This window comes from Manacus vitellinus, unplaced genomic scaffold, assembly GCF_001715985.3.
Source record: "Manacus vitellinus isolate BGI_N305 unplaced genomic scaffold, ASM171598v3 scaffold_59_pilon, whole genome shotgun sequence".
In the NCBI taxonomy this organism is placed as follows: domain Eukaryota; kingdom Metazoa; phylum Chordata; class Aves; order Passeriformes; family Pipridae; genus Manacus; species Manacus vitellinus.
Window position 1 is genome coordinate 3,150,037 of NW_021940681.1, and position 24,803 is coordinate 3,174,839.

The following is a 24,803-nucleotide window of genomic DNA, read 5'->3' on the forward strand; positions in this document are numbered from 1 at the left end:
CAGCAATGCTGCGCTGCCCTGCCAGCACGGGGGCCTGGGGCCAGATCCACTTACTCTGTGGCCAGATGGAAGATCAGAGCAGAGGGAATTGCTGCAATCCGAAATGGAAAACTTACTTGGTTTGTGTATTTTGGATGGTTGGTTTAGGAGAGCAAAGGACCTAAACTTGCCTTAAAATTGGGAATGTGTTGGTTTAACCTCCATGAAGTTACTACAAAGGGCAAAGATAGGATAGGTGTGTCCCTGGAAATACCGTGGTAAAAATCGTATGATGTAGTTTAGTGCCATGGAGATTTTCTGGGAGCAAAATATATGTCTTGGTGTATCCACAGCAACAAAATTGAGGTAACAGTTGTTTTAAGTCACTAGCTTAAAAGAAAAAACTGAGAAGCTTTAAATAATAATAAAAAAAAGACAAGTGAGTACTTTGCAGATATTACTACATTGGAAAAATTCACTTTACTGATTGAGGTAGGAAATTAAGTGACATGTAAATTGTTGTTGTTACCATCAAAATTTCCTTTGCCTACAGTGGCTGATTTTCCTGTCTTACCTTGCTCCTCCACAGGTACCTCTGCGTGTTTGCTCAGGGCATGCCTGTGGGATAACATTTACCTGGCCATTACTCCCTGTGGAGCTGGGTGCTCACTGGGAACATGGTGCACTTTATTTATCTCCCAGCTCTGCAGCAGACTCCTTGGGAAGGTCACTTCTGTTTTCCTGCATGATGTCAAGTGTTGGGAATGATCTCAGGATGGCTTGAAGTGCTGCTGTGACTCAACGTCATGCCACAAACATCTCTGAAAGAGTGTGGTGGGACCCTAGACCTAGCTAGTAAACTATCAGTGAGCTCAGGCAGTGTTGTATTACCCTTGCTCAGAAAGAGCTTGGAGAGTGGGGAGGATCCTGCTGTTGCTGGTTTTGCCGTGCTCATAGTGTCTCAGGTCCATACCAATCACAGCATGGGAAGGGCAGTCCTTCTTATGCTTATATGGCTGACAGAGGGACAGATGTGTGCAATATTGGGATACTCTAAGAGATGTGTCAGCTCTTTGAGAATTGGAATTACTCCTTTAGAAAATACCTCTGTTTAAAGGCTTACAGTGGGAGATAGTTGGCTATGTTCACTAGGAATATTTCAGGAGCTGAGTACCCATTATATTTTAAAAACACCCTCTGTTTCTGAAAGCCCTGGAACAGTTTTAAGAATCACTGGATGAGTACTGGAATCAATGCATTTAAACAGTGCTATGTCTGTATTTGTGTGTGTGTATGATCATAGATACACAATTAAATGTATTTTCTGAAAAGAAACCTCTTCAGTGGTGAATTTGAAATAATTACAAATCAGGTCAAGATTTAAACTTTCCCTAACCATTTAATAGCACTTAAATGAAGAAGTATTTACTAGTGCAGGTTTAGCTAGGGCTTTAAAGGAAAATGAAGGTGCTCAAATCACAGGAAATCAATGGCCTAATTGTCTGGAAAAAGAGTTCATTGCAGTGCCATGATAATCTGTGAGAGCAGTAGCCTATTCTGTAGGTTTAGGGAGAATATTTGTCATTTAAGTTCTACACCAATAGCAGTTCCACAACTTGTGAAGTTGTGAGACTGATTGGGAATTGAGAATGCCATATAACTTAGGCCAGGGAGGGATTCAAGAAAGACTGAAGCAGGGAGGGTGAGATACTCTCTTTATTCTGGTAGAACCAGTCACCTTTCCTTACTTTCTTTCATTATAGATAATGCTATTTTAAAAACAATTTAAAATGCAAAGTTTGTTAAACGTACTTTATTCTCTTCGTGAGTCATCAAGTTTGAGGCAGTTCAGGTAGTAATTAAATGCTGCTTCTGCAGATTTTATTGGGTTTCAATTGTTGAGGTATACACCCAGCTGGATGTGCAGTTGCAGGGTGAGCTACAGGTTGTGCTCTGGGTGGAGGGAAATGGTGGGACCCCCAGGCAAGGGGGCCGTGATCTGGCACTGACAAAGGGCACAGGATCCTGTGGCACTGGCAGGGGGTGCAGGGTGTAGGAGTGGTCAGTCACCCAGAGACTCTGTAGAACCCAAGTAAACAATGAGAATACCCCAGACCAAATTGGAATGGGCACAGGGACTGTGAGGGTACAAAATCCCACGGATTCCTTTGAGGGGGGTCCCTCCCCAGGGGCACCAGTTTGAACTGTTTCTGTGTTACTGAACCACGATTAAATGACTTAAAGGAACCAGGCATCTGGGACTCTGCTGTGGGAAACCCAGGGTCGAGCTGGTAAGGAAACCTTGTCTGACTGTGAGTGTGGGGTGTGCAGGGAGTCAAATGGGGCACCCATCGGGTCACTGGAGCCACCTGATGTGAAGGGGCTTCAGTCCCAGCAGTGAAAGTCTGGGGTGGTGGGAATGTGACTGACAGAGTGGCTCCTGGATGGTCAGACAGGGAAGTTTCCCTAACATCAGTTTTCCTTCAAGGACACTCAAAGTTAAACAAACAAACAAAGAATGACAATAAAACAAAAGAAGAAAGAAAGAAACAAAAAACCCACCCCAACTTTAGTAAAAGGCAAATCCATCATTCATTCTTATCAAACAAGAAAAAATGAAATTTGAATAAATATATCACTTATTGCATATCTTCATAGATAAATGAATGGTAATGTATCTTCCTTAACAAATTTGCATGCTGAACTTCAGTGTATGGGGTATTTTAATCTAAACATCTATATATTTTCATAATTACTAATCAAGGAGAATCAGCCCTTTTTTTTTAGTCTTAACAGCTAAAAATGGAAACCCAAGTTTAAAGCTGCTGACCTTAATAATTGTTTCATGTTTTGAACTTCTAATCACTTTAATTATGAATATTGGAACTGTTACATTGTTAGTGCAGATCATAATAGTATCTGAATTACGAATGAACGGTCATCCTCAGGCAGCCTCTCCCTTCTGGCAGAAGGAGCTACCATGGGAGCTGTTCCTGTGCTCTCTGAGATGTAGCATGTCCCACAGAGATCTTGGGATCCAGTAATACTAGATACAAAGGCAGACATTGAGAATTAGATGAAAATGATGGAAAGCAGTGGTTAATGCAGAGAGGCCTTCAGGAGTCAGCTGTGTTTCAGCCTCCTTTGTAGGTTTATTTGCTTTGAGGAGTAACTGCCTTAGAATGCACTGGGACCTCTCATCCTACCCAAAAGATGGGTTGTTCATGTTGGTTATTCCATCTAGAGTGCCCAGGGCATGTAAGACCTTAAAGCCTCATCTTTTTTCTCTGCAGTTGGGAATAAAAGTGATAAAAATGAGAGGCTTCTCTGCATGAGAAGAGGGGACTTTTTCACCAGTTAGACTGAGGCTTGGGAACAGCCAGAGGAGGATCACAGATCTTCCAGCCTGTCAGTGCTAAGTGCTGAGCACAGATGCCTTTGCAAGCAGAAACACAGGATGCAAATATTTAACAAAGCCTTGTCAAGCTCACAGGAGGGATGCAGAGTGCAAGTAGATGTTTAGGGCAGAGTGCCTGAGCGACAATCTGCTGTTTGCACTAACTCTAGTAGAAGTTACATGTGCTCATCAGTTTGAGAGCTGATCCATGTAGGCATGCTGCAGTTGCATAGTCTGGACATAGTAAAGAGTAACTCCAGTAGCAAAATCAATCCAGTGGTTTCCAGAGACAAGAGTGAATTAATGTTGCAGGAATATGGTTGTTGGGGTTAATGCTGATGTAAGGAAGATGAGAATAGTGTAGAGTTCATAAAATCCTAAAATAGGAGTTGGAAGGGAATAACTATTTATATATTCCCCTATGCCTTATATATATATAACATATAGTTAAGGTGTCAGCTGGAGATAGCTTACCTGGCAGTTTTGCTGGATTTTAAATACATGGTGGTGGGTATGGTCACGGCAGGAGAGTTGTAGTCTTTTCTGAGGGTGCGAAGATGTCTTGCATCAAGCAATAGAAATTGAAGGAAGAGATTTCCAATAATTGCAAGTTGTCAAGTAGAGTTTTGTTTGAGGGGAGAGCATGTGGGCAAAAAATACATTAATTTAAAAAAAAACATAAAAAAGAAGGGATAGGTAGGAGACTGGTGGGTAGTGGTAAAGAGAAGAAACTTGCTGACATTTCTTTTCGGTATTTTTTCTCTTAAAAACGAGCAAGCAGTACTCATGTCTGCTTTAAAATATATTTTCAACTGCCTCTTGTGTTTAGTAGGACTTCAGAGAATAGCTTTTTTTTTTTTGTTGTAGGCACTGTGTGCTAATATAAGCAGAGTACAGGCAGTCATTAAATTTCCTGAAGTAGTTGCAGTAGTTGAAGTCAGAGCAAAGACTGAAAAATACCCCTTGCCACTGATGAAGGTTGCTATGCCTAATCTATGTGGCACTAGGAATTTGTGTGTTCTCTTCAAGACAGGGAAGTTGAGTTGTACTACAGATATTTGCCCTGCGTGCTGTTGTGACAGAAATTGGGACAGTTCCCTGCTTCCTGTTGTCCCTGGTGATATCTAGTCCTGGGTATCTATGTGAACACTGTCAAAAAGAGGCCATGTTGTAATGCCTCATGGGAAGACCCACATAGCAAAACCTTTCCACCTTTTTAGGGTCACCATCAAATGCTATTGATGATGTCTTTGTTGATAATGATTCAGTTTCTTGGGATTGCTGCCCCAATGGCTGCAGCTTTGTATGCAGTATGGGTCTTGCCTCAAAAGGTGAAGCTGTTTTCTGATTTAAGGAAAGAAAAAAAAAATTGACTGAGCTCAGAAGAATAAAAACTCAGGCAATTTTAGCATATCATTGTACCAAGTGTCTCCTTTGCCTTTCAGCAGTCCAGTAAGTCTCACCTCTGTGCTTGGCAAAATCATGGAGCAGATCTTCCTGGAAACTGTGCTGAGGCATATGGAGAATAAGGAGGTGATGGGTGACAGCCAACATGGCTTCACTAAGGGCAAACTGTGCCTGACAAATCCGATGGCCTTCTATCACTGTGTTACAGAGTTGGTGGATGAGCGAAGAGCAACTGACGTCATCTACCTGAACTTGTACAAAGCATTTGATACTGTCCCACATTATATCCTTGTCTCTGGAGAGATCCTTGTCTGTAAACTGGAGAGACATGGATTTGATGGGTGGACCACTCGGTGGATAAGGAATTGGCTGGATGGTCGCCTCCAGAAAGTAGTGGTCAGTTGTTCAGTGTCTGGATGGAGACAAGTGATGAGTGTAGTCCCTCAGGGGCCTGTATTGGGACCACTGTTAGTTAACATCTTTGTTGGTGACATGGACAGTGGGATTGAGTGAAAGTTTGCTGATGACATCAAGCTGTGTGGTGTGGTGTGGTTGACAATGCTGGAGGGAAGGGATGTCATCCTGAGGGATACTCCCAGGCTGGAGTCCTGCACATGGCTTGGGGCAATTTCCAAACACAAATATGAGCTAGGCAGCAGTGGACTGAGAGCAGCCCTAAGGAGAAGAACTTGGGGGGTACTGGTGGATGAAAAAAATGAATGTGTGCTCACAGCCCAGAAAATCAGCTGTATCCTGGGCTGCATCAAAAGTAGCGTGGCCCACAAGTCAAGGGAGGTGGTTGTACCCCTGTGCTCCACTCTCATGAGACCCCACCTGGAGTACTGTGTCCAGCTCTGGGGCCCACAACATAGAAAGACATGGACCTCTTAGAATGGGTCCAGAGGGGGACCACACAGGTGACCAGAGGCCTGGAGCACCTGTCCTATGAGGACAGACTGACAGTGTTGGGGTTTTTCAGCCTGGAGAAGAGAAGGCTCCAGGGAGAATTTATAGTGGCCTTCCAGTACTTTAAAGAGAACCTACAGGAAAGATAAGGATGAAATCTCTATCAGAGAGTGTAGTGGTAGAATGAGGTGTAATGGTTTTAAACTGAAAGAGGATAGATTTCCATTAGGTATTTGGAAGAAATTCTTTACTGTGAGGATGGTGAGACACTGGAACAGATTGTCCAGAGAAACTGTGGATGCCCCATCTCTGCAAGTGTTCAGGGCCAGGTTGGATGGGGCCCTGAGGAACCTGGTCTAGTGGAAGGTGTCTCTGCCCATGGCAGGCAGTTTGGACGAGATGATCTTTAGCATCCCTTCCAACACAACCCTTCTGTGATGCTATGATGTAGCAGCAAGCTCTGGAAAAGTACTAGAGCACTGAGAGGTGTCCTGCATCTGGAAACCAGGTTTCTTGACCAATGTGCAGATAAATATAAGCCCCAATTAACACCTCTCCTGGGTTACACCAGAAAGTCACCTTGATCTGTCTTTGACAGGAGTGCCCAAGAAGGAATGCAGGAGTAGGGAGAGCAAGGAGAGGTATTTCAAAGCAAGAAATCAAAGAGCAGGACTCTTGTGTAACTCCAGGTTCCTGTAAAGCTGAGCTGTCTGTGACAGATCTTTCATCAGATAGTTTGAATTTAGGCGTTAGGACTCAATTCACCTGCTCTTGCTTAGCTGTAGTTTCCCCCCTTAAGAACCTGTGAAGTTAGTCTGAAAAAAAAGAATCTCCTAGATGGTTGGAAGTTGTCAGAGAGTTTTTTAGATGAACTCCAGGTGGTGTGGGACATGCCAGAGAGCTGGGAAGCATTTAACACAAGCCAGGACAGAAAGATTAAACACATGCCTCTGGTCTCTGGAGCAGGATGTCTGGTGCATCTGGGTTTGAGGGAGGCCTTGTAGCTCTAACTGGAGTTACACTGCAGCTGAGGTTCCTCTTGTTATTAAACTTAATGCTTAAAGGCCTCCTTGTGCTCAGCAACAATAATAAATAGACATAAACATCTTGTAAGAGATGGTCCCTGGTCAAAAGAGGAGACCAAAAAAAATCAACCTGAGAATGGAAGTGGGGGTCAAGCAGACAAAATGTTTTGCCTGGGGTTATACAGGTCATTGTGGAGAGGGAAGTGGAGCCCTGGTCTCTCTGCTGGTGGTGTCAGCACCTTCTTTGCTGAAAATGTAGTTGCCTGGGCTCACATGTTGGACAGGTTAAGGGAAGACTGCGCTATGACTATGGTACTACTCAAAGAGGAGGATTTGAGATGTCTTCTAGATTTGAGGAGTAGATTTAGATGCAGCCTACTGAGATCACATCCTCTCATTACTGTAGTACTGCTACTTGTTATGGCAGCAACAACCCCTGTTTCAGGAGGCAGGATTGCAGTGTGAACAGCCCTACGTGTCCTGGGTTTCATTAGCCTTGTTAACAGGCCTGATGAAGACATGGCAATACTGGGTTATGCACAACTACAGGGGTTTGCTGGAGGCAGATGTGTGAATGCTTCTGCATCTTCTCTACCTTATCTCTTGAGCTGATTGTGTTGAAAGCATGTGTGACTGCAGTGTAGATACAGCTTCAGATACCTACTTCCTCCTGCATTCCTGTAGAAAAGATAAGGCCTGAAATGTGTTCCTGTGCATCTGTGTTGTGTTTACTGTACTTTCTAGGGATGCAAATGAATGATAAGACTGGGTCAGGCTAGTGATCTGTCTAGCTCGTTTTCCTTTTTGCAGTAACCAAGAGCACCTGCTTGAACCAGCCAATCCAGTCCACAAAAGTCATGGGGGGAAAAAAAAGGATTTGTTTGAATTGTTATCACTAAGCCTTCTAGCTTGTTCTTAGTTCATGATTGAGTTTGTTTTTCTAGGAAGAATCTTTGCTGTTATGAGTCACTCTGGCTTAAAAGAAGGATTTTGCTTTCAGCTGCCTTTTGCCTTAAAAGGTGATGTTGCTTATGGTATTTATCAAGTTTAGGATAAAAAACAAATCTAAAAATCATGAGGCAACTCATTCGTCTAAAGAAACACTTGATACCTACTTCCTTAGTTCTTTGTTTTAGAAAAATCAAAATAAAACAGTGCTTAGGGAATGCATTCCTGATGCCTCTTTGGGGCCAACTTGATTTATGTGACAGTAAAACATCAGACAACAGCACTGCTGCACGTAACAGGGATATAGTCTGCTTGCTGGTGTGTTAGATTTCTAGACCATCTGGAAATTAACGTCATTAAGCACCTGAAATAGCAAAATTAAAACAAAAAATCCTAGGAGTTACCCTATGGCAAGCCAGGCGCAGTTCATCTACAGACCAAATGTGTTTCAAGTGGGTAGATAAAGTGCTGTCTTGTTTGTGTGTGGTCAGTAAGGATGTAATAGTTCTTTTGTAGGGGTCAGCTTTTTAACCCTCAGTAATTTACAGTGGGGCTAATTCCATTGTGCTTAACTATAAAATCTATCTGTAGTTCCAAATTTAATGCTAAGAAAATGTATACATTAACAAAAATCTTGTGCCACAAAATGGTGGTGTAATTCATTATCCACTATAATAATCCACTGCAATGGAAAAGGAAGGGGTTGTTCTTTTCAGAAAGGTTTATCAGCACCTCAGACATTACTGCCGCTTCTGTAGGTAGAGCTAAAAAGTTACACATTGGCTGATCATGCATTTGGATGTTGCTCTGCATTAGAATATAGCTATAAATTTACTTCTCCCTGTGTAGCATCACTTGGTGACATTTTACCATTAGAAGGTGCTGGATTTGTGGATATTTGCTGCATTAACTGCTGCCACCAGCTGAGCTTGCTTCATTGGCATTTGTCAGTCTCAGAAACTTGAATGTTTAGAAATTGTTACTAATTTTACTCTTCCTTGCCATGACCTTTTCCCTGTATAGGAAACGTAAGCCTGTGCTCTCTTCTGAATAGTGGTTTCTGTGCATTATTCCCTGGGACCCACAAAGCTTGTTTCTTGGGCTGCTAGTGGACCATAAAGTACGAGGTGCTGTTCTGTAGACACGCTTTACTTGGACTTTTCTCTGCATGCCCAGCACACCTTAGTCTGTTGCCATTGCATGTTCAAGGGGATTCAATGTCAAAAAGTCACCTCTTTTTATTTTTTTTTTTTTAATTCTGTATTGGAAATGCGCAAGAAGAGATTTTCTCCAATAAATCAATATTTATTTGGTGACCCGAGTTTCATTTTAATAACAAACTCCATCGAGGTTGAGGAGTGTGTAGGAAAGTACAGAGGGGAGGGGAAGGGGATGGTGAAGCAGGGAGCATTAATCCTGTATTGAACAGTTTGTTTATGAAGTGACTCCTGATCACCACCTGCCTGTTTTACTCATGAATCTGTTGTTTTGTGTCTTGCAGTGGTGTCATTGAAGGGCCAGCTGTTATTGCTGTGAGAGATCAAGAGCTCCTTCCAACTGCATCTCCTGTGTCATCTGCAAAACCACCAATTACAGTGAGTTTCTCCTACACACACTCTGTTTTCTCCAGTGAGGATTTGTTCTCTGGAATCTGTGATTATTATATTTGTCTATATTTATATTTTGTCAGTTCACTTACTACTGCAAAAAGCTTTGATTTATGAATCCCTGGCCACGTGGATACACACACTTCCCACTCCCCAAAAGGTCATACTGGAAGCTCATCACTGCAAACTCTTCTGGCCACCTGCATACCTTGTAGGGGCAATGATCAAAGACTGTGTGCTTTGAGTGGGTGTTCTGGTTATTCATCCAATAGCCAAGTTGAGAGTTGAACTAAATATTTTGTTCCTGAGAATGGCTTCAAAAAGAAAAACTTACTTAAATAAAAAAAGGAAAGAAAAGTATTGCTTGGGCAAAGAAGATTAAACTTCCTTACTTGTTCAGAGTGCCAGAAGCAAACACATCATACCTGTGTGGCATCTAGTCACAGCAGTGGTAGGTGAAAAGAGAAGGTGACTCAGTGCTGGAATGTTCCTGAGTCTATTCCTAGATATACTCTTAAAATGAGATAGTGGAATTTTCTCAGCAGTGTAAGAAGGGTACCTAATTCAGTGCTGTTTGGATACCAGATGAAAACTCTTGAAAATCCTCATTCCCTCATTTAGTTTCTGCCTAAAGGAAGTGCAGTGAAGAAAATGCTTCCCTACTCCTGGCAGCTGTCTGTGAACGTCCCTGTAACTTGCCTACGACTCCTCTGCCAATAACTCAGTAAAACACACTCAGGTGATTTTAGTATTTTAATATTTTGTACCCTTTAAAACAATGGTGTAACAATTGCTTGCAAAGCCATCTCTGGTTTTCAGACAATTATTTACCTCATTGGGAGAGCTGAATATGTCAGCTGTGTATGTCCTGTGCAGAATCTGTCTGCAAGACTGGAAGGGCAGGAGCACATCTATGCATGTGCAAGTGTTCACTTTGTCCAAAACATGAGGACTAAATGAACAAAAATACCCATAAGTGGTTAAGGAAAATGCCCTCCCAAATCTGTTAAAAGCTTGTAGAGATGATTTTGGCACGATGTGTATCTCTAGCCAATGTCGGTATTGTGGATGCATAAATTATACATGACTTGTAAAATAAAAAAGGTTGTTTTTAGGGAGCTGTTGTGTTTTGCCTGGAAGGATGGAGCCAGCATGCAACATATGTAGAAAATATTACCTGTCAGAAATTGAATATTGAGTGAAAGTAATTGTTTTAATCAAGAGTGGTTAAAAGTGAGGCTGAATTGAAGGAAAAAACAACTGCTCAGCTGGAAGACTGCTTCCAGTGCTGCAGACATGCCCTGAGATGCGTAGTTTCTGTATTAGGAATATTGATCAGGGCCACGGTTGTACCACTGTTCTTCCTGATAATTGTAATTGAGATTTCTTAACTCTTTGAATTCTCCTTTCTCTGTAACCAAGTACAAAGCACTTGGTGCTGATGCAATGGATATGTCAGCATCATATGAGGTGGTTAGCTTGACCTTTCCTTCCTTCTGATTGTGCAGAAGTAACTGGTTTCATCACAGAAAAAGCTAGAGAGCTGTGAAGAGATCAGTCTCTGTACTCTCCTCTGAGATTCTCTAGTAAACCTGCGAGCAAGCTTTGCCTCTGCTGAAGGAAGCATGATCTCGTCATAGAGCTTGTCTATGGTACCCTGTCCTGTCTTCCCCCCTAGCCTTTCCCCTGTTAAACACTTATGTACTTGAACCTGTCTGCAGACATTTTCCCTGATGGATGGATGGGTAAATCTTACTGTGGATGATGAATTTTGGCTGCATACGATGCAGGAAGGAGAAGGGATTTAAGTGAGATGTTCCTGTATCAACTGATGGACAACACTGCTCAAAGGAGCAGCTTGTTGGTGTGTGGATAGATACTTGGCAGAATCTATTGATTCTACCGAGGCAAAGACATTCTGGTTTATATCAATTAGTATTCCTGACAAATCATTTGTAGTGAATGTGGGTGTTTTCTTAGGAGTACAGGCTTGTCACTGGGAGGAGTGACTGTATGCACAATCTGAGATACACTGAGCTGAGTGTAAAGGAGCTCTAGACTTTGTGTTTCTGCAAAGAAACATCCTAGGCTGGTTTTTTGATTTTATTTTTTTTTTTTTTCCTTTCAGAACAGAAGGGGGATTGTTTATATGCACTTAAATCTTCTTTCTATTTCTCCTGAGTCGATGTCTGTTCCCTTCTGGTTCTTTACAGTGCCCTGGGAAAGCTGCCCTGTTGAACCTGGGTAAACCACCTCCACTTGGTTCTGATAAAACTAGCTGGCAACAAAAGATGAGGTTGGAGATTAGTGATGTCAAACACCTTTTGTGTGCTACAACATTTGGCTACTGCACCTATGAGAAGGCAGGAGTCTGCAGTTGTACCCGCTTGAGCAAGGCTCTGTGCAGAGCAGGTCATCCCTGGTGCATTGCTGGATGCAGAGTGGATGCTGGAGCTCTGCTGATGCAGTTACTTTCTTGACCCACAACACCCTGCATTTTTTGCTCTGACTTGCTTGTTCTTTGGTTGAGCCACCAGACTTTCTGAGTAAGAGGCACAAATGTGTGCTGGTGGATACGCCTGTTGGAAGAATGGTCTGGTAGCTGGTTTAGAGCACTGCAAGTCCAGTTTCAGCTACCTGATCCACTTGCAGATTCCCTCTGAGAATTCAGAGTAGTATCAGTATATCAGTAGTATGATACAGAGTTCTGTGCCAGTTTTCTGTCTGTAAAGGACACTTCGACCTTGGATAGGAACCGAGAGTAAACAGAACGTCTTTCTCTAATGTTTCTGTGCAGCCTGAATGGTATTCCTGAAGTCTTTTTAGCAGTCAAAAATGAGATAATGAGTACTGTGTGTGGCTGGGGAATGCAGGGTTGTATACCATGGCAGTGATACCGAGGTGTGAGTGTGAGATCCCAAAATCTGCTGTCCCACTCTGATCACCGAGTGTGTGTCGCCTCTCTGAGTGACAGTGCTTTCTTGGACCTGGGACACCAGAGGCTACAGACAATTTGGGTTCACATTCCTCACCTGGGATTTCAGTAGCAGATGCTGCTTTGTTCCTCATGTGGTTTTGCCTTGTGTAGTCACATCTGCTTAACTCATCTGGCCTGCCTGTCGGTTGCATGTTGGCTTTCAACATTTACTTCAGGGTCACAGAAAAGTCTTTTACCTTGCTTTCCAAATGTCAGCAGCCAAAGCTCTTTTCAGAACCTGGCTATTTTGTGGCTGCACAGCCTACCTCAAAACAGTTGCTATCCCTGGTGTGTCAATGAATAAGACCTTGATAGGATTGACAGCTATAAAACATTCCCTCTGAACTCTGAGATGAAAGTGAGACATTTCCTTTCTCCTTTCAGAGGACTCATCTGCTGTAAGAGGAGGGAGATGGTTTTCTTTTTAAAAATGTAAGTCATATCAGGTATCATAGCAGTGTCTATAGCACTCCACAGTAGCATGCTCGGATGCCTTGTGCTATGGGAAGCTGGGAATGAAAGGTGACTCTGCCAAGAGGCTTCTGTATGCATTGATGGGATAGTACACGTGACTCTTAGGGCATTACCTGAAGCTCACTGGTGATACAGTGGAAAGGGAATAGGGTAAAATCAAGTTTGAGTTCAAATATTCAGATTGCAAGGATAGTCCCTGGGGTTGATCTTCTTGCTTGCTAATGGCATAGCATAGGGAACAGAATAAAGAGTTGTTTGGCTTTGCACTGCAAATACATAAGCCGACCTTGCTTTGGCTCCCAGCCCAGGGTGAAAAGGATGGCTGATCACCCTGCTCTTTCAGTGTTGACAGCTGTTGCTGTCAGGGACAGATGTGACTCGGGTCTAAGACAGAGATAACGGTGCGAATGCTTTTTACTGGCAAAGTAGATTTTTAGGAGATAATGCAGTTTGTCTGTTGCACAATAAAGGGAAACGAGAAATGTTTTTGTGTTCTCTTGGTGCGTTTTTCTTATTTTTTTTTATATTAATTACCCTGATACAAGAAGATTGCTCAAATATTCTAGTACTTAGCAGTCATAGACTAGCTCCTTGGTTCAACCATTCTCATAAACCATCCCTCGTCATGCCAAAACCAGTTACCTTACCTGCATGGAAGCAGGCTGTTCTGGGATACCACTGACTCTGCAGATGTAAGTCTGTGTGTTTGATCCTTATGAAAATGTTTTGAAAAGCTGGACAAGAAAACACTGTAGGAATTTGGTGGGCAGATTAGCTGCATTCCTGTTTCAGGCTGTTTATTCATAGCTTTAACTTTTTTAAGGCAAAAGGAGGCTATTTTTAGCTTGCTTTTTCCCCCTCCATGTTAACCCAAACAAATTTCCCTCTTGAAGAGGAGGGTGGAGTTGGAAGGAAGGAAGGGTGGAATTGAAACTGCTTCATTAAGTCAGTTTAAAGATCACTAACACACGATTTTGTTTTCACACTACAGTTTTGAGTATCTTTACACTTTCCAAAAAGGGGAAGCTTTGTGTACAGAGGGGGAGAGTGAGGGCCTCTGAGACAATGAAGTGGTTATGGAAAGCTTATGACTTTTGCTTAGGGTGAACTGTCAGGAGGGTAACCTGGCTCTCCTGAATCCCAGTATGTGTGTTTTGATGGTTTTTATGGTAAGCTGGTTCTGGAGTAGAGAGAACAAGAACAACTCAAACAGCTTCCTTACTAGGCTGATGTGACTTTGGCTTTAACTTTCACATGGTTACTGAGTTAAGTGTGCTGCAGAAAGGGTGGCTGAATCCAGGGCCTGTGGATCTAGTCTGTAGAAAGAAGGATACTTACTTCATACTTTGAGATGGACTGATAACCCAGGAGCCAGTGCTGCCTGGCCACTGCAGAGCACTGCTGCTTTTTGAATCTCTTGTGCTTTGATGTTGGTTCTTCAGTACCTTTTAGTTTTCCCTCCCCCCTGTTGATAAGAGCTGAAGAATCTTGAAAATGGAACATCTGTGAAGTCCACCTTTGGTGGTGGAGTGTAGAGCTGCTCATGCTGTTCTATCTCACTGCACAGGTTACTCAAGATAAGATCCTAAATTATCTCTTCTTGCCATGTGTTGATCCTGCTGTGTGTTCTCTGGGACTGTTGAACAACTGATGAAAAACAACGGTAATATTTGCATCTAAAGAAAATAAAAACTTTTCTGTTTTAGGAATACTCAGGGAAAAATCCACGAAATGCATAATTATTTCTCTTCCAGTAATAACTGGTTACTGAGTTACTGAACTCCGTGTATGAGCTCAGAGCTGGAAAGGACAACCTGACTTTCCAAGCCTTAGTCCTGGGGAAGATTCCCTGCTGCTGAGGCATCAACATGGAGCTGGAGCCATTTCTGTTGACTCTCAGGTTCTCTCTTTATCTGCTTTCTTCTCCTCTTCCACTTCTCCCACTGGGAGGCTACTCCAGATCCCAGCTACTTCATACTCGGATTTCCAGTATGAAATCCCACTACTTCATACTGTGACCTCCAGCTGAGAAGCCTCTGTGGTAGGTATATCTCCTTTCTCTACCAAGCAAATCCTATGGTTTAAATGTCTGTTCTAATTTTTTGCAGCTCCTCTCCTCAAGTGTATTTGCAGGCAGTGATTCTGTCCTCTGTTGTGCTGTGTTTTGCCAGCTTAAATAAGTCAAACTTTCCTGAGATAGGGCTCTTGTTCTTACCAGCACTCTTGTGAGCCTGTTCTCAGTTCAGTAAATCGTCTTTGAATTTTACTGTGACCAGAACTGCTCACAATAAGCATGTCTGAGAAGTGGCTGCTTTCATTAATGCTCATTTCAGCATCTAACCATTAATTGTGACTTAAGCACAATCATATATGTATTTAAGAAGAATCCTCTGGTCTTACTTTGAAGACATTAAGTAATGGTGACTCCTTCTGCTCTAGGAGAGTTCTGTCAATGATTAGTTACTTTGATGTTTAACTAGATACCTTAATTTGAATAGGCTGCCTTCAGTCGCTGCATCTTGAAATGCCTTTCTTTGTTAGTTTACAGAGGCTTTTATTATCAGAAATACGATTTTTCTTAAAGTGCTCTTATACTTGTAGACTATGTAAATCAATCAGTTAATTACAATGGTTTGTATTTCAGAAACCGAACACTCATATTCCAAGAAAAAGTCCCTTCTAAGCTATGTTTGAACATCCAAAAATAGCTCACTATCAGCTTCCATCTCCAGATAACACTGGGCATTGCACCAGCAAGAGTATATGCAAAGAATGAAAATAAAGTCCATTATTTATGACCCTCTCTCTGAGATTCCCTGGCTTGTGTGAGAAAAGTGGAACTACTTGGAAATACTTTGCTTCCCTCTGGATTTCTGGTTTCTTTGAAGGTTGTCTTGATCTTTGTGAATAATCTCGGGTTTATACATTTGATTTCATGCCAGCAAACTAAATCTTTCTGTAATGTGCATCCCTTCAGGCTTTGGATATCACGAAGATTTGAGGGATTTCTCTCACTGTTTGGTGTAGTGCTGTTTTCCTTCTGCTGGCACCGAACGCCAGTGGGATGTGGTTGTGAGCAAGGCACAGCCTGCTGTGCCCAGCATCAGGGTTTGTTACCGGGCTGTGCTGCAGGCGCACTGCCTGTCCGTCAGTGAACTGCACAGCCGCTCCCTGGGTCTGCCTTTGAGCTGGGGGCACTGACACTGTGCCTGGCCCTGCTGAGCTCTTGTATTTCCTAAACCCTTCTGATGACACTCTCTCTCACTGCTTAGCCATTGGGCTTACTACATCACTATGGTAGCACAGGGCTGCTTGTGTCCCAAAACACACCCGAAAGGATGATCTGGCAGGGCCTAACACCCTCACTGTTGGAAATACTCTTGTTAGGATGCTGGTCAGGGGGACTGTGGTTTGGTTTTGGTGTTGTTTTTTTTTTTTTTTTTTTTTTTTTTTTTTTTTTTTTTTTTTGTTGTTGTTGTTGTTGTTGTTTTTTTGTTTTTTTGTTTTTTTTTTTGGTTAGTTAGTTTGTTTTTGTTTTGTTTGTTTGTTGTTGTGTTTTTGTTTTTGTTTTTTTTTGTTCCTTGTGCTCTCCTGGTCTCTGTCTTTTGTTCCACGCTGTCTCTTGTAATATACTCTAATTCAGTGGCTTCTTACATTTTTGGAACAATCGACTGTTGCCAAACACAAAGTTTCTGACAGGCTAAGCTCCTTGTTTGTCATACATCACTGTTCTTGCATTCAGAATGCAGTAATTTTGCTTATTGGAGGGGCTACACACATTTATCATGGTCCTGTGAGCTTCTGCTGGGGAACCATTGTGTTACTCTCAGCATAAGTACTGTTTTTCTTCTACTTGACAGGGCCTTACTCTAAAGTCTTCATTAAAGGTGTGGTAATACCGATACATTTGTCCTAAAGTCGGTTGAGTGAATGCCTCATACTTTTTTTAAAAAAAAGCAAATACCAGTGGATATAAGATGCTTTCTGAATCTTAACTTGTCATGGTTTGAGATAGCCCTACCTTGAGAAAATGAGTTGTTCTTTCATTTCCTCTTGGAGTTTTAGTCCAGAGCTAAACGATTTTGGCAAAAGATTTCCAGGCATTTAACTTTGATAATCATAATTTTATTTATAATAATTAATAAATCCTTTCACAATGACAAGCTTTTGCCTTTGTAAAATGCCTGTGAGTCCCTCCTGATGACTACACTGTCATTATATGTATATAATTTATCAGATATATATGTTAAGAAAGTATGTGTCTTTAAGTGCATACATCTTTGCTAAGATGACAGCCATCCTTGTGCTCTTGGCATCCTTTACATCATTTAGAGTGTATAATAAACTCAGCTGTTAAGATAACTTGCCATACATCCCATTGTCCTTGAATAATTTTTCACATATTCAATTGTAGTGTCTTCTACCTTTTCTTTTCAAGTTTTTCTTGGGGGGAGAAACTGCTCTTCTGCTCTTAAAAGTATTCTTTCCCTGCTCTGTCACAAGTATTGTTAGTTCATTCTGCATTTCTTTTTTAGTCACTTGCTCTAGTCCTTTAAAAGTGCAATTACATAATCCATATAAATTTAAAAAGGGAAAGATGAAGATCTCTACACATGTTAGTTTTCTTTTTTATCCTTCGTGGAAGCTAGGAAAAATTCAGGTTAGTGTTCTGGAAAGTAATTAGCATTTGAAACGGAGGTTAAGATTGGACAATTTCTCATGTGTCCTGGCGGAGATGATAGATGTAATATCTCAGTTTCAATAAATCACTGTTTTGAGTCCTGAAGCAGCTTCCCCATAGCTATATTTCCTTGTTGAAGGAGAGAAGGTCATTGTCTGGTTTACTCTGAATTGAGAGGTTAGCCCAGACCTCAGTATTAAATCTAGAATGGGGGCAAGCAAGCAGCCTCTGCTTTGGAATTTGGTCTGAATAAGTCTGATTTTATTTGTTTGTACCGCAGCATGTTCACAAGCCCCAATTGGCAACTCATGCTATGTCAGCACTGTACAACTACAGGACAAGAAAATGGTCCCTGATCAGAAGTTTCAGCCTATGTGGAATAATTGACCACTGCATTAGTAAACACTCCTGCCTGAATAGAGACTTCATCCTATCTGTGCCTGTCGAGGTGGAGGGAACACCGAGTTTATACTACAGGCTGGTGAGAGCTGTACTTCATGCATACATGGTGCAGTTGCTCTATCTGTGGTAGCTGGCTAAAGTTTCCCAAGTGTGAAACTTGGGAAACATCTTTGTGCACAGGCTATTTCTCTTCCTGAGTAGCATGTGGAGAAAGACAGTGACCAGCAGTGGGCTGATGGTATCCTGGTGAAGGTGACCCAATCCTGCCTGCGCTTTTCCAGGAGAACCCCTTGCAAGTGAACAGGGATGGGAGCTGTGGGCTGTGTGGATTGTTCTTGCAACAATGCTCCTAGCCATCTGTGTTATGGGACGAAGCAGCACCTGTCAGGAGAGAGGTAAGGGAACAGCTTAGGATTCCACTTATATTAGGGGTAGTCAGTTAGGGCTTTATGGGCTGTTCTGCCAGGCCCTGTATTTGGACATTTGTGGTCTACATCATTAAGTTCTATTTAAGAACTCATTTGCCTTGTCCACTGCTTAAAAAAAACCCAAAACCAAAAACAAGTTGCTTTTAGCAGAAATCTGGAACTTATCTTCCCCTCTGCTCCTGCAGGTTGCATTTAAACCCAGGACTAGGAATTGAGGAACAGCTCTATTGATATTAATCTAAGGGAGAATTCTTTGATAAAACTGTCAGTCTTGTGGATTTCCCTATGATGCTTTTGAGCGTTATTAAGTCCTTTGTATCAATCTGTAGGCTCAGGAATAGTGTTGCTTCCACTTGCATTTTCCTTGCATTTAAAAGGCTATCTTTGCAACTGTAAGGGCTATTATTTTGATCCATTTTAATTGGTACCACAGACTGTACAGAAGCCTGGGACTTGTATTTGTGTTCTCCAGAGTAGGATTTCCATATAGTGAGTCATAGTGAGAAGAAAGTGGATTAATTTCTGCAAACTCCATGTGTGTACTTGAGTCTCATCTGTGCAATCATTTTAATGCATGGTGAAATGAGTCCACCATTAGCTTCAGATGCCTACAGACTAGCTGCCTGCATCTGACAGAGTTATAGGGACTCTCCTTCCAGACAGGAAAGGGAAAGAGATATTTTAGGACATAGTTCATCTGACCCTGTTTAGGCTAACTGCTTTAGAAACAGATGAATCCTGCCCCGCAGGTGACTATTTCTCTCCACTGACTTTAGTGTCAGATGTTGATCTCAACATTTGCTCAAATGAATCCTTTATGAAATATTTCCAGTTTTAAATTTAACTGATCAGGTGTTTTCAGTAAAGTGTAGTCCCCAGCCACCAAACATGTCCTGGTACCAAGGGAGCCAGTTGTGTGCTATAACTTTTTCTACTTTTATTCTCCAGCTCTTTATCTAGCAAATGAAAATTATTCCATTATGACAGGAACACTGGCCTTTAGAAAGCTCCTTTTATCTACACAAATACTTTCTGTGGTATTTTTCCACTTTTGCTTATCCATCTTAGAGCTGGATTAACTTCAGAAAGACCTTGTATGGAACTCTGAGGCACATTTATTTCTTTGACCAGTAAATCAGTATTATAGTTTCCTGGGGCCTGGAAAAGAGGGTATTATTATGGAGTTATACTAAGTCCACTTTCCTGAATGCTGAATTTTCAAGGAAAAGATATAAATCTCCTCTGTGAAGGAGAAGAAGCTATATGAAACAGACTTCAGGGGCCTTATTCTCTTTGTGTTTATGCTTGCTTGCCTTTTTTTTCTACCTCCCTCTGTTTCCTCAGGTGCTGCAGTATATTACTTAATCTCCTTTAAGGTAGGTATAGCTTCTTTGTCACTCTGTGGAACACATTGGTATTCAGAAGAGCTTTTTCCTGTGTCAGAGCCAATATTTTGTTTCTTTGTAACCCTAACCTTCTTGGAACTCTCCAGCTAATATTTTTCTTTTCTGTCTTTTATTGACTGTGGTACATTGAGGATTGCTTCCCTCCCCAGTAACTTTTTAGTTTTTATTCATGACTAAATGCATCCATTTTATGAAGCAATGAAACCTATTTACAGAGGAAAACGAAGCTGGTTGCAGGGGCTTGATGGAAGTGAAAATAGGAAGCACAGGCTCTCCAGTCATGTTTGTTGTCTAGCAGATGAGGTCTAGCAGAGAGGCACAAATTCTGGGGCTCTACAGGATCCTTCTGGCTGTGTGCATATGTTCCCTTCTGTGTCAGTCTGGGAAGAGTTGTGCTGAGGTTAGCTGGAAAGGTGAGCAGAGGGGGTGGCAAAATAGGATTCCATTCTCCCTGCTCATGCTAGAGGCGTGGAAATCCCAGATACTTTGCACCTCTGTGTCTCTTCCACACTGTTCTTTGTCTGCTTGAACTGCAACTGCTTCAAGAAGAAACTTTATTCCTGCAGTGCCAGTGCAAAAGACAGTGCATGGAGACTTGCATCATACCTTCAGCCCCCCCTCCCCCTCTTTTTCCCCTTCCCTTCCCTCTGTGTTCTACAGTCATTTTAAGAGACACTGTTGGAGTTCCAGTAACTGAATCTAGTTTTCATGTTACTTTTCTCCCCTTCCCTCCCCTCATCACCTTAGTCATATAGTCTTGACACAGTCTTACTGTGTGCATGTTTTAGAAGGCTATGAATTCATTCACATGGCATGCAAGGGAGGAAGGATGATTTACATGCATTATGCTCACGTGTGGAAGCCCTTGAATCATTTCTGCCAGGATCTTCTCATCCATAGCAGATTTTTGGATCACAGAACTGACATTTATGGGGCATATTAGGCTGTGCAGGAACACCTGGGTAGTTTGCTGGGATGAAGAGGGAATCTCATCAGCTGCTTCAGCTGCTTTGGTTCTGGTCTGCATCCCCTGAAGTTCTAGGTAGATAATACATTGGGTTGCCAAGGTATTGCGGTAGTGAGGTAGTGAGGGATTAAGAAAAGTGGACATCTGATTGTAGCTGTAAGGAGAATATTTTTTTTTTTTTCCCCCAGGAATATTATTCTGGAGCCTTGAGTTTGTCATAGATTAAATGTGATTGTAGCTTCTCTGGTTTCATGTCACATGCACAGGGCCTGGATGAAATGTTGACCTGTGATTCAGGTTTGCAGACACATCTTTTAAAGTGTCTATTCTGGCATCTCATTAGCAGAGTTTTCCTGTTTGCAGCTGGTCTCTTAAAGGATACAGCTAACTTGTCATATTTAGGGCCACCAAGTCACCAGTTCAGTGAGTCGGTGTTGTTGGTTATTTGCAGTGAACTACAAAGCATACATTCAAATGACATTTATTTTTCAGTAATCTACGTTTTGATAACTCTCAGCCTGCTCTTTAATTTGTAAATAATCTAGTCTCAGGTTTGCACCTTCTTGTTGGTGCTCTCCCAACCTTACAAGAATGTTGTCCAACCAAAATTGGAAATGGTCTCTCACTGTAACCAGTAAGCTGTTCAGAAACTCTCGATTCTCTGCTTTGAAAGTGCTGTAAATCTAGTTCATAGATGACAAATCTGGTCATCTAAGCAAATAAACAAAAACATTCAACACACCAGAATTTTTCAAGATGAGGTAAAGCTCTGACAGGAATAGAGCAGTAGAAGAGAGTTGATGGTGGGGAAATCTGACAAGTTAATTTATTTTTGGTGTTTTAATTGGATAGGTTGGGAGACAGAAAAAGAAAAGATGGTGCAGGAGACAAGAGTCATGGAGTCCTGGGAAAAGGGAGGAGGAAAAGAACTGTAAACATGACCAGCAAAATAATCTACTTTATGCGCAAAGTCCATTTAAATGTAAATTACCCAAAGTGATTTTTAGTGGAATATTTTATCAGCACAGTGTAGAAAGACAGAACTCTCTTCCCCCTTGTTTAAATATGTGAGACAGACAGCTGTAGGGAGATATAAACATCCCCCATCTCTCTACCTCCTCACACCCACTTCTTTCCTTTAGGCTCCTTGGAGCTGTTCCCTGCAGCAATGCTTCCAGGTAGTGACAGTTTGGATGTTCACTTCAGTCACCAGAGCCCTGTCAGGGCCAATTAGCATCCTAATGACTGGCGTGTACCATCTTGATAACATTCAGTCTGTGCTCAGTACCAGGGGACCTTGCCTCTTAAGAACCCATCTTGTCTCATCTGGCCCTTACTGGTCATATAAACCTGTTTAAAAAAAGAAAAAAAAAGAAGAAGAAAATTTCCATTTCATCTTGTCTTCTGAGTCTCAGAGGATTCAGGCACAGAACAAATATACTGTCCTTTCCTTTTGCTGGAAATGATGAATCTTGGCTTTAGGGAGGGGACTTAAATCAAGCTGCTGCTGCTCGTACAGGTACTGAGGACTTTGGGCCAAAGCTTCAACTGAGGCTAAGTAATGTAGTACTTGTTCTTTTGAGCTGTGTTGAATATGAGCAATCAAAGACCCAGCCACGTAGTCTTTAAATATTGAGTACCTGGCCAGTATGAGGACTAAAGTGGTACTTTCCTGAAATTACTGCTACCTGTTGTTCGGTGGTCTGCTGCAAAATCCACTCCACAAGCATCAGCTGTCAAAACTGTGCTTTTGTTGTTCAATCAAACTGGAGCTGAATGCTGTGCAGAGACCTTTTCTGTAGCACAGTCCAGGGCATGCAGATGAGGAAATTTAGGGGAGGTTTCACTGCTACTCAAGGAGATTGGAACATGGGGAAGTGTCCAGGGTGTAAACATGTCACTCAGCACTCTTTATCAATTTGGAGGTTCTCGAGGCTTTGTCCTATGCTATGCCAGGCTGGAGCAGGAACGTATCCTCTGGTAGTGGCAGAGTTAAATGCTGCAGTTTTAAATCCCCCCATTTCAGTACTGTGTTTTATTGTTTGGTGACAACATGCTTTCAAGAGAAACTCATGCATCTATCCTGATTTTCGCCCTAAAAGTGTTTCTCCTTGTTAATATGGCATTGCTCTCTAATCCTGCCATGTCCTGGCTCTTCAATGGCTTTAATGAAGTGCTGTGATGCCAGGGCCAGGTGGTTGGCACAGCTGGCACAGCCACACTGGGTCATCTGAGGGAGAGGTCAACAGTTTAATGGTCTTTAGGAGGAGCCAAATCACCTGCGATGCTGAATCAGGCCAAGGAGCAGCTGAAGGGCAGTGTGTTACCATGGTTGAACTGAAGCTGCAGTAGAGAGGATTTCAATTTATGGGGCTGTGGGGGCGGCACCTTGTACTGGTAGCGTAAGAACTCTAACACTGTGTTACTTGAAATGGCATTGCTAAGATTCTGAAGACAAAAGAAGTCTTCTTGCCTCTAAGGAACAGCAAATCCCAAGTGTGAACTCTGGAGAGCGAGTGAGCAAGAACTACTATTTTTAAGGTCATAACTATTCTTAAAACACACACAAAAAATTAGCCCTGCCATCCCCCGGCCCAGCCTGTGAGGCTGGAAGACAGCACATTAACATATCCACATGGTGCACATGTTATTTTTAACCTTGCTGTGAGAATTTTGACTTTTCCTGAATTTTTTGAATGGCGTTTGCATTTACTATCAAAATGCTGTCATTCTGCTATCGTGACTTTTTAAATTCCAGACTTAATGTTTTGACATGATCTTCTGCAATGTCACAAGAACTTGATGGCTAAGAAGGCTGGAGGTACATAGACAGAAGCACTATGTTTGTTCAAGTACTTGCCTGTACCTCTTGCCTCTTCTGGACGTGTCACCAGAAGACACAAACCTGTGTCCTGGAACCCTTTTTCGTAAGTGCCACTTTGAATGTCATGGTATCTGTTACAATCTGGTTTGTATGCAGTGAGCCTGCTCTCACTGTGCATGAGGTGTAGTAAATCAGCAAGGCTGATTTACTGTGTGCACACAACGTACCCGGCAAGAAGCCCTCCTAAAATGGTCCAATGATTTGAACTCTGCCTCTTGTGTTCTCTTATGGGCATGATTTAGTTTGTAGACGCCTCTGAGGCTGAAGCCCTCTGTCCCTGTCTTGAGGTCCCTGAGCGTCCCCAAATCTGACATTCTAGGCTTCTCAAAGTTATAATGTGCTACTTTCCCCAGGTCATTTTGCATTAAACCCTACTCAAGGTCACATTTAGCTTTTCTTTACAAACATGAGGGCCAAAAATTTAAAATTAAACATAACCTACAATGAAAGAGTGATTATTGTATAATGATCTCTCTTGAGAAGCTTAGGTGCTTAGTGAAGTGTCAAGTATAGGTGAAATGGGGAGACTTGGCAGAGCTGATGTAAAAGATGTATAATAACTGGACAGTTTTTCCCACATTAGTCGGCCTATATTCCTAATCCTGGCCTAGAGCTATTCTACCTCTCCCTTCAGAGTAAGGAAGTAGCTGGATTTCTGTGGCCTGTTTAACAAGTGGATATTTCCCTGCTGCTTTCCAAAATGTATATGAGAAGAGAGCATGTAAGCTCCCAGGCAATGGTTCAGGTGCTCTGATACAGATTTTGGCAACTATGCACATATATCACTTGAAAGCCAGGGACTGGTTAGTTGTCCATGCTGCAGAGAAGGGCAGAGCCATAGCCTGAGCCAGTCCCCCTGTACTGGTGGAACTTCACAGCCTTCAGAGCCATCCAGTTTCTTAAGATTGAAGCCAGAGGCTGAGAGTTAGGGATTCAGGGCTGAGGCTCAAGGGTGATCCCCAACTGCCCAGGAAAACAAATCTCATTGGTGTGACTATGGACATATCTATTGTGGCCAAAGGTGCAAAAATCATTTAGGTTTCTGACTCCCACTGATCTCGAGAGGATTAGGTGCCTACATGACGTTGTATATCAAAAGTACCTGCTTTAGTTCTTCTTTTGCAAAATCAGTAAAATACTACCTTTTTTTTTTTTACCTCCCAGTCTGGCTGTGTAAAGATGCCAGGGATTTATCCTGAGGATTTGTTTTTAAAACAGTGGGGCCATGCTCTCAGTTGGGGCTCTCATCACAGAGTAATCATTGCTTTATGTCAGGATACAGAGCTGTCACTTACAGGTTTCTGCTCAAGCACAT

The 24,803-nt window shown here is 42.2% G+C and overlaps 1 protein-coding gene across 1 annotated transcript in view; it reads left to right on the forward strand.

Annotated features, from left to right (window-relative positions):
* The first annotated feature begins 9,161 nt into the window (after window positions 1-9,161).
* TSPAN4 (tetraspanin 4) overlaps window positions 9,162-24,803 on the forward strand; it is a 355,775-nt gene continuing 340,133 nt past the window's right edge. The window contains exon 1 of the mRNA XM_018082063.2: window positions 9,162-9,257. The gene's annotated coding sequence lies outside the window, so the exon portion shown is untranslated. The remainder of the gene's footprint in view (window positions 9,258-24,803) is intronic.